Source organism: Urtica dioica, chromosome 10, assembly GCF_054948205.1.
Source record: "Urtica dioica subsp. dioica isolate 48M chromosome 10, U.dioica_male_clone48M_v1_H2, whole genome shotgun sequence".
In the NCBI taxonomy this organism is placed as follows: domain Eukaryota; kingdom Viridiplantae; phylum Streptophyta; class Magnoliopsida; order Rosales; family Urticaceae; genus Urtica; species Urtica dioica.
The window spans coordinates 13845092-13855760 of NC_142765.1; the positions used below are offsets into that span (position 1 = coordinate 13845092).

The 10669-nt window shown below is 39.9% G+C and overlaps 1 long non-coding RNA gene across 1 annotated transcript; it reads left to right on the forward strand.

Moving 5' to 3' along the window:
- Nucleotides 1-573: 573 nt before the first annotated feature.
- Nucleotides 574-3160, forward strand: LOC149383445 (uncharacterized). Its single transcript, XR_016301891.1, has 3 exons — nt 574-896; nt 1694-1787; nt 2807-3160. It is a non-coding gene; the product is annotated as an uncharacterized LOC149383445 (long non-coding RNA).
- Nucleotides 3161-10669: the final 7509 nt, after the last annotated feature.

The window sequence follows — 10669 nt, forward strand, 5'->3', positions numbered from 1 at the left end:
GTCGTAACTGCTCGGTATAAGGATGGAGACATCTGCGAAGCGTGTACCTCTAATCGAACTGTAATATACAATCTTTTGTAACGCTCGACTTGTGGATATGAATAAAATAAACGAGCTTCCGTTTGTTACAATTATGTTTTGAGTGAATGATGGACATATAAGTTTCTCGAGTTAATTTAAAATATATTAAGGTAAGGAGAAATCTCGGAATAAATAAAGGAATTATCGAGTTTATCTCGACTAATAAATTATTTCCGAGGAAATATTCCGGAAATTAATTTAAGAAATAAATTCTCAAGAACGAGAATTAATTCCGAGAAACCTTAAATATATTTTAATTAATTTAGAACGAACGAGAAAATTCTCGGTTCGAATCATATAATTATAATCCATTCGGTTATGGGTTTAATTAAATAATTATATGAAGATGACTTGGTTGTAATGATTTTTAAGGGACCCATTTGAAAGAAAACAAGGATAAGGATTGGTTGGCCACGTCATCAATCAAAGAAGTGAAATCTTATCTTAAGTGATGTATATCACTTGGTCGGCCAAACCACACCAACCCATGCAAGAAAAAAAAAATATAAGGAATCTTCTCTTCTCCATCTTCTTCACTCGCGCAAGCCACCTGCAAGAGTAACAAAGAAGAAAAAAAAATTGACAACAACCACCACCGAGTCTCTTTCTCTCGGCCATCATCATCTCTCTCCGCCATCTTCTCTCTCTCTTCTCCTTCCTTTCTCCTCTTCGCGCGCTGTTGGCCGAGCTCTCCATCGCCGCGCGATCCAGCTGAGGAAGAACGAAGTCGCCGAGAGTTGTGTGGACACCGGAGCAAGCGTGACCACCGGAGAAGGGTTGAGTGAGGACCGGAGAAGCTTATTTCGTGATTGGAAGTAAGAAATTTCTTCTCCTTGGTATGATTGATTCTAGGGTTCATGGATTCAATTGATTTGGGGGTTTTTTTATCCGAGCTAAAATCAGTGGAATTGATGGGTTTCTTTTGGTTGTTGTGCTTGATTAATGATGTTCCTAGCTCGGATTTGTGTTTTTGAGTCGATTTTTGAAGGATTTGAGAATTTTGAGCTCGCTGTGGACAGCCTCTGTAAATTGACGTGGACAGTTCGATACCGATTTAATTTGGATTTGTTGATATTTTTCCTGGATAATAGACGTTATGAGGTTTCTAAAATGACCAAGAACGTGTAAATCCGTTGAGAATTGAGTGAGTTATGAATTTTTGAAAACAGGGTATTGAAGCTGGAATTATGAACATGAGTTTGAAATATTTTTGGCCATGTGTGTGCCTTTGGCCGTGAGCATTCTTTTGTTTGGCCGTGACACTTGTTTGGCTAGGTAATTTGCTTTGGTTGTTTTGTGATGTTGAGATATTCTAGTTTGTTAGGGATTTTGAGACGTGAGAATTGAATTTGAAATGTGGATTTAATGACAAGTCTAAGAATTTTGTGACTAGTTAGTTGGATTCGTGTTTGGTCGTGTGACTTGTTTGGGTTCGGGTTTTTGAGTCGAGATGTCGGATTTGGAATTTTGGAAATTGATAAGAGTTTAGATTTAAGGAAGTAACTCGTTATCGAATTCCGAACCGACTCAAATCTAATCCCGACACTGGACCCTATATTTTTCAAGTAATTTTGAATCCAATAACTAACGGACTTTCAACCTCGGATGCTAGTTCTTTAGACGTTTCGGCAAGCGTCAAGTATCTCAGAGAACGTGAAAAGCAAGACATCGCCAGAGGTCGTCGAGCTTCTATCACAGTATCCCAGGTAAGTGTGGAGACATAAGTCAACTACTTACCAAGGGAATAATCCTGTTTACGTGCATTTACCTGTTAATAATAAAAAGAGTAGGAAAAGCCTTAAAAGACACAAACACCAAAGATTAAGGCTTCGGCCACTCTTTTTGGAAAATTTAGTTGGGTTTATACCCATAGGTTCAAATGCTAACTTGAACCAGCCACGTTGCTATTTTGTTGTAGTTAGATCCCTCTGCTAACCATAGAGTTTAGCTAGATCTGAGGTGACAGGAGAGCATGTTGGACTCTCGGATTCGAGCCGAGGGTAGGAGTACCGGGAGTCATATCCCGAGTCTTCAACTTAAAACACTAACGAGCATAAAAGTGAAATGATAATTCTTTCGGGATTTAACCCGAGTCGCTCTCCTGTAAGTAGCATAGGTGTGTACTCTGAGTGCTGCAGAGTACCCGAACCCTAAAGAAATGATGTGTCGATGGTACCAAAAAGGAATTGAACCCTGACGGGCTATGAGGGCACGGGGGATGGCGCTGAGTACTCATATTTCGGGGAGTCGACCAAGAGTCGTACCCGACTTTGTTGCCAGGCTATGAAGGCCTGAAGAGCGGGGAGTCGACCAAGAGTCGTACCCGACTTTGTTGCCAGGCTATGAAGGCCTGAAGACCTTGACGGGCTATGAGGGCCTGGGGGTGGCGCCGACGTCGAATGAAGTGGTACCATTAGTGGATCCCAGACAGATGTTAAAACTCTTAGGCCGCCGGACGACTGCTGCTCGAAGTCTAAGGCTGGTCTCTTGTCGTTCTAGAGGTTATAGCGGGGGATGTGTGTAACCTTAAAGACGACAAGTACTAGTTAGAGTGTGTACACACGAGTCATGCTCTAGATCTTGTTAGATTTGCATCCATGCATTCTTATGTGCCTGTTTGCACGTCACATGTTATCACATGGCATTAGTCGCTTTTATTTTTCTAGGTTAGACTCCCACTTACTGAGTCAATCGACTCATAGTTTTATGACCCTTGGTAATGTAGAGAAGGGCAAGGCGCCGATGTGAATAAGGAAGTCGTAGATGAAGACCAGACGTGTATCTCTTGACCTTTGGGCTAATGGGAACTCACCCGGGTTCAAATCCTTCTATAATAATATCTATATTTTGTTGAACCCCTTTCGTAAACTATGATCCCCAAACTATCCCTTGTATATATACTTAAAATTAGGGAGCTTGTGTATAAATAAGAGTCGCTATAAGGCTCTAATTCCTAAAGTTAAACAGCGAAAAATTTACCCAGGTTTTCGTATAACCACTTATAGTACTTATATATGATCGTGTTATGTTTAATATAAGTATTATGGTTATTATGTTGATTTGATTCTGTTTCCGCTGATATGAGATATATTGTTATATATTGATGTTGAAATCTGAGACGTAACCCCACCGTCTCGGCCCGTGAGCCGCCGACGAGAGGTCGCGGGTCGTGACACGAACCAACAACTCTTGGATAACCGGTTGGAAGGGAAGTCTCAGTCCCCCTTGAAGGCTCGCCTCGTGAATCGCGCCGTACTCCTTTCACGGGCGAGTCGGAAGGTCGTCGGGTAGTGGTCTTAAGATCGACACGGACTCCGGGATGCTGTAGCGGTTCCTCAAGCTCATGAAGCTGGTAATCGAGAGCGAACTCGGGACATCGACGCCCGAGCAATCAAGATCGCCATGTATGGCCGACTCTCCGACCGGGGAGGCTGAGGTCCGCGTTTCCTCCCGCACGGTCGAGGAAAGTATCGCGTGTTGTCAATGGTGCCCACAAGAAGAGTTGTAGTCTTTATTTTGTACATTTGATGTAATAAAGTCTCATGAAGACTCTTGCTTGTAATTGCTTATTCATTAATAAAACGTTGAAACGTTCATTCAATCTTCCTTGTTTGAAGCTTTATGATAAAACCTTAGTCTTTAGTCCATAAACAAACTAAACAACTTACGAAGAGACAAATGTAGATTGGCATGAACAAACTCTTCGTAGTTTGCTTAAAACGATATATTCGCAATCTAAGGGTCAAAGGACTATTGACCTCAGTACGATTCTTAGGAGAATCTATGATGTCTGGTTATGGCGCATTAAGAGTTGGAGACTCTATAGTTCTTCTAGGTATCTTCCGAAGGTACTGAATTGACCAGTGCACTTCTAGAGACAAGATAAGAACAAACCATTTAAACTCTTATGTCTCGAAGTCACTACGTATGAATTGACCAGTGCACTTCTAGAGACATGTCATTTCACACCTTAGTATTCTCATTTGAGAAAGTCAGAGTTCGGACTCACTATGTGATTCCGAACAAGGCCTATTGGTGAAGTACTAAGTTGTGAGAATGTCATGAGTAACTTTGTGAAGATCTCATAGATATGGAATTCATGTACAAGATTGCTGAAATGCAATATATATCACCTCATGCTTTGTTCCTTGGAGTGTGAATAAATGAACTGGCCAGTGTCCAAATTGAGTCTTGACTCTTTTGGATGAAACAATGTGACTTGTTAGCTCCTCATCAATACATTGTTTCTAACTTATTCACAAGCGACAAAGGAGTTGAGGAAATAACAGCTAGAAGGGTAAAATGGTAATTTTGTAAATCCTGACTAGCTGATGATATTCATGAAGGGTAAACACTGATAATATTCTGTGGATCCACTCATTACAATTAGGTTGAATTCTTGAGTAGAAAATAAATTCATTTTAACCGAGAGATTTTCAGTGTCAACTCTTTAGTGGAGTCAGTTGACATTAAGCTAAACTTGGAAAAGGTTTGTGAACTTTTAAGTCCAAGTATTTTAGCTCAAGCTTTGTTCATTTGGATCCATGAGGTCACTGTCACGAATCACATCGATTAGGAATAGTTAAACTGGAAGCTAAGTCAAAACAAGAACGAAAATTGTCAAAAGGGTATTTTTGTCTTTTAAGACATAGCATGAAATGTATGTCAATAAATTTTTTGACAAGGTCATTTGATTACTTGGTAATACTCGGCCATGACTTGATCATTGGGCCTTGTGGATTAATTTCATTTCATAAGAATTTTATTGAAAATTCTTAATGGGCCTTTTTCATGCTGTCATGAACAAATGAAGAAGCTTCTAGAAGCTCCTTCTAGAATTGAAATGGGCCCCTACTACCGAAGAGATAGAGAGAATATTTTGTGCATAAATGTATCAAGATACTTGCCAAAAGAAAAAGAGGAAACAAATTTCCTATACAAGGCATGGGAAATTTCGGCCAAGTAGAGAAAAAGGGAAGCCAAATAAAAGAGGAAACAAATCCAAGGACTTGCTTGGCAAGTCTTGGCTGCCCAAATGAAGGAGAAGAAAAGGAAATTGGCTCATGAATATGTGATATTCTATAGAAGAGGAAACTACCTTATTTAAGGTGAGACCTCTCCTATAAATAGGAGCCTCATTCTTCTCATTTTCCTCATCCCAAGTTCTAGAGATTTGAGAGCTTCTCTCTCTAGCTTGGCCGATCCTTTCTCTCTCTCTCTCTCTCTCTTCAATTTCGTTTTATTGTTTTGGCACCTAGGTCCTCATTTGACCTAGAGTTTAGCTCTGCGACTTTAAGACTCGTTCTTAAGCCGTAGTGTTTAAAAGTGCCCACTCACTGATTCCTTTTATTTCGAGTGATTTTGTGATAGAAACTTTCGTGGTTGCTCGAGTCGCCGAGGAAAGGAAGAGAGACGTGCTGCAAGGGAGACGAATGTTATCAACCTTCCGAAGGCTCATCAACATTCAAGCTTCAAGAAAGGTTAGTAAACTTCTATGCTCATAATAGTTTTTATTTACATGTGCTTGCTCTTTGTCTAGGTTAGTAAAAACCGTTTTAATTGAAAAAGGAAATTTTTAAAATTCCGCCGCTTAACGAAGCGTTAAACTTTTTCTTAAACTCTAGATCAATTCCAACAAATGGTATCAGAACTATGGTCAAAGATATGCATGTACATGTATTTAAAAATATGAGCTTGAAAGTCGTTTTCAAAAGTTTACTAATTTTGTGACAAGTTAGAATGGTTTTCTTAGATTTTTTTTTAATTTATTGCTCTTTCCTTTAAATTAAAATCATGTTGATTTTCTATGAGTTTGGGATGTTGTTAAAACAAATTAGAATCAGTACTAAAAGTTTTTAATTTTTAATATTGAAAAACTTGTTTTAAAGGTTTGAGATTTTTCGAGTAAATTTTGTGACTAGTTTTCTTGTCTTACTAGTTTCGTTTATTTACTTGAATCGTTTTATGCATGTTGTTATTTCTTTTATACCATGTTATTACCTTGCTAATAAAACACAGATAAAAGCTTTAACAACATCCTAAAACGTTCCGTTACACTCGATTCTTTTTCGCACCTAAAAAGGACCAAGCTTTAATTATTTCTTTTTCTTCGAGCTGGATTAAAACCCGCGGTAAAAGTGGCATAACTCTCTGCTCAGAAATCTAAATTTAATTATTCTTGAATAAAATTAAAGCTCTGTCCGTCCTCTGTCGAATGCCACCGGTTTCAAGTCAAAATGACATCGGAGCCGCCAGTTATGGCGAATTTACTCCGAGGTACGCGGCTGTTCTGAAACTCCAGTTTTTTTAGAATTCCGGATTTTCAGCGCCACTACCATGAGTTATAGAACTCTAATGAGAAAAATTTCTTGAGCAAAAATGTTTTTTATAAGATTATAAACATGATGTGTAAGATTAAAATGTTTTGATTTTTGAAAGTTTAATTGAAATTGAATATTTACAAAACTAGTTTGAATTTTGAAAAACCGTTTTCACTTTCAAACTTGAAAAATATTTTGTCATCCAAATCAAATAAATTTTCAAAATGTTTTCAAAACTATATCTATATCACATATGTTCAAAATCTATATGCTCTTAAAAATTTAAGTGGGAGGTCTCCTTGTAGACAAGCCGAAAAATAAAAAGATGTGTAATCTCAAACTTTCAAGTGTTCGAGTGAGTTGAAATTCACACTTCCCTCACGCACTTTCCCGAAATAGAAAATAGGAAAAGATCGAGTATGTACCTTGTGCCTTTATGCACTAATACTGCTCTGAACATGAATATCTAGGATTCTCTTCTAGTTGTCCACTCTATCGCTCTATAACTAGAAAAACCGTTTCCGAACTTATAAGAGTAGAAGAACCAACTCTAAAAACTAAGTGGGAGAGTTATACTTGTTGTTTGTAACCCACGATCCCCAACACTAATGAAAAGTGCAATTGTCGCTAGACTAAGAGTCACCCTCGTGGCCCTCTCTTAAATGAGAGTACTCAAGGGCGCTTTGCACTGATCATTGCTCAATGAGCTAAATCTGAAAGTGAGACAATGAGACAAGACCTCCCCTCGGCGGATTGTTTTTCAAAGTCAATCTTTTTGACTAAGTGGTTGGTTACACACTTAGACTCAATCCCTAGTAATCCTCCCTCGAGGCCCTGCGAAAGGATATGAGTGATCAAACCAATTTAAAAGGTGGCTGGTCAAAATTGGTGTATTGACATCTTGTCTAAGCATTAATGATGTGTCCTTTACTTATAAATGGAGATTTTTTGCGACCTTCGCTCGAAGGAGTAAATTATCGTTTGGTTTATAACACCTTTGGATTTTATCAAAGTCTTAAATAAAACTTAAATCCAAAACCAAAGACTAATCATAAACTTGTTTCAACTTTTATAGGCAATATGTCTCTCAACCCTCTCTCAACCATTCTTTCCTCGAATAAACTCGAAGGCGACAATTACGTCGACTGGAAACGTAACCTCGACATAGTCCTTACTGTCGACAAGCACAAATGGGTTCTCACCACCCCATGTCCTCAAACGAATGAAGATTCGACGCAAGAGGAAAAGGACGCCCTGGCGGCCTGGCTTCGATCCGATGAGATTGCGAGGTGCTATATTTTGTCATCGATGAACAATGTGTTGCAACAACAACATCGTGATTACAAAACTGCCACCGATATGCTCTACAATCTCCATGAGATGTTTGGAGGGCAAGGACGTCAAGCTAGGCAACAAGCGGTCCGACAGTTTATGAACTGTCGCATGAAGGCTGGGACTCCTGTTAGAGATCATATGATGCTGATCATTAGCTATCTAAACGAAATGGAGATCCTTGGATCTGAGATTGATGGGGAGACCAAAATAGATATGATCTTGGAAACTCTCCCCGAAACCTTTGATACCTTCAAGTTGAATTAGTCCATGAACAAGCTATAGTACACTGTTACCGAGCTCATGAAGGAACTTCAAACCGCTGAGGCACTCACTAAGAAAAAGAGGGCTCTATGAGAGGTACATGCTACTGCCTCCACTTCTGTATCTAAGAAGAGACCTTGCAAGGCCGAGAAGAAGAACCAACCTAAGGTTCAAACGAAGAAGAAAGCGCCAAACGCTCCGAAGGTGGACAAGTCTAACGACAAATGCCACCACTGCAATAAGCCTGGTCACTGGCGTAGGAACTGTCCCGCCTACCTCAAAACCAAAGTAAAAGGTATTATACTTTTTACTGAAACTTGTTTAGTAGCTAATAATGTATCATCGTGGATTATTGACTCCGCTGGTACTAACCATATTTGCTGCTCCTTAACTTGTTTTAGGAAAAGCAAAAGCGTACAGGATGGCGACTTCTGCTTCAAGTGGGGTGATGGGAGCATGGTGTCTGCGAAGACTGTGGGATCCGTGACGCTATCTTTTGAAGATTGCACTTTAAATTTGAATAATGTTTATTATGTTCCTTCCTTTGGGAAAAAGTTAATATCTGTTGCTCAACTTTTAGAGCAAGATTATTATTTAAAGTTTATAAAGAATGGAATTCGTATTTCTTTTCTAATTCTTTTGTCACTGATGCATGTATGAAGAATGGTCTTTTTTTTACATTTATCCCACTCAACCTTCCATTTTAGACACCGAAATAGATAATGATCTAATTAGGGAGCCAAAGAGGATCAAACTTTCTGAATCCTCCGATCTAACAAAATAAACACACCTATGGCACTTAAGACATGGTCATATCAGTCTAGACAAGATTAAGAGACTTGTGAGGGACGGTCTACTCCAAGCCTCTGTAATAGGTTCACTACCTGCTTGTGAATCCTGCATAGAAGGAAAAATGACTAAGCGACCTTGCTCCGATAAGGTTCGAAGAGCCACTGAGTTGCTGGAACTAATACATTCTGATGTATGTGGTCCGCTCAGCCAACAGGCACGTGGGGGATACGAATACTTCGTTACCTTCGCTGATGATTACTCGCGATATGGTTTTGTCTATTTGCTCAAACACAAATCCGAGACCTTTAACGTATTTAAGGTCTTTAGGGCTTTAGTGGAAAAGCAAACTGGTAAAGTGATCAAAACACTTCGATCTGATCGAGGTGGTGAGTATATGTCTGGAGAGTTCGATGACTTTCTTAACGAAGAAGGAATCGCTTCTCAGCTTACCGCACCTGGCACACCTCAACAAAACGGAGTGTCAGAGAGAAGAAACCGAACTCTTATGGAGATGGTTAGATCAATGATGAGTTACTCATCACTCCCTCTTTCCTTTTGGGGATATGCTCTCGAAACAGCCGCTTATATTCTGAACCAAGTTCCGTCAAAAACGGTCCCTGGTACTCCTTATGAACGATGGACTGGCCGTAAAGTAAATTTGGGTCACATCCGAATTTGGGGTTGCCCAACACACGTGCTGAGGCAAAAGACTAGCAAGTTGGCTAGTAGGTCAGAATTGTGCTTGTTTGTGGGATATCCAAAGGAAACCAATGGTTTCATCTTCTATAGTCCCGAGGACGATAAGACTTTCGTTAGCACGAATGCTCGTTTCCTTGTCGAGGACTTTATGAAAGATGCAAAACCTAGAAGCAAAATTGTGCTTGAAGAAAAGTTGGGTGATGAAGCTTCTAACTCATCTGTAAGAACTGTTCTTACCCCAACTGAAACACAACCTAACTCATCAGAATCTCGTCAAGTAGTACTTCGACGTAGTGGGAGGGCTACTCAAAAGCCTGACAGGTACATGTCTTATGGAGACTCTCTCGTAGCCGTCACCGACATGGATGATCCTATTTCCTATAGCCAAGCGATGGCTTGTTCTGAATCAAACCTTTGGCTTGATGCCATGAAAGTTGAGATGCACTCGATGTATGTCAACAAAGTCTGGAAACTTGTTGACCTTCCTGAAGGGATTAAACCCGTAGGGTATAAGTTGATATACAAGAAGAAAAGGGGTCCTGATTAGAATGTTGAGACGTTCAAAGCACGACTTGTGGCGAAGGGTTATACCCAAGAAGAAGGGATTGACTATGAAGAAACCTTCTCGCCAGTCGCGATGCTTAAATCCATCCGCATACTCCTATCCATAGCTGCAGCTCTCGACTATGAGATCTTGCAAATGGATGTCAAGACAGCCTTCCTGAATGGCAATCTTGACGAGCGCATTTACATGGCTCAACCAGACGGTTTCGTGGATAAAGGTCAAGAGACCAAGGTTTGTGAGTTGCTTAAATCCATTTATGGACTAAAGCAAGCATCTAGGTCATGGAATATTAGATTGGATGAAACTGTAAAGAGCTTCGGCTTTGAATAGTCAGTAGATGAGCCATGTGTTTACAAGTTAATACACGAAGGAAAAGTTGTGTTTCTTGTACTATATGTCGATGATATACTACTCATTGGTAATGACGTGGGTAAGTTATCTGAGGTTAAGGTCTGGCTGGCAAAGCAATTCGATATGAAGGATCTAGGAGAAGCCGCGTACATTCTGGGAATCCAAATCTTTCGAGATAGGAAAAACCGGACCCTGTCGCTCTCTCAAGCATCTTATATTGATAAGGTGATGGATCACTTCTCGATGCAAGACTCCAAGGAGGTCC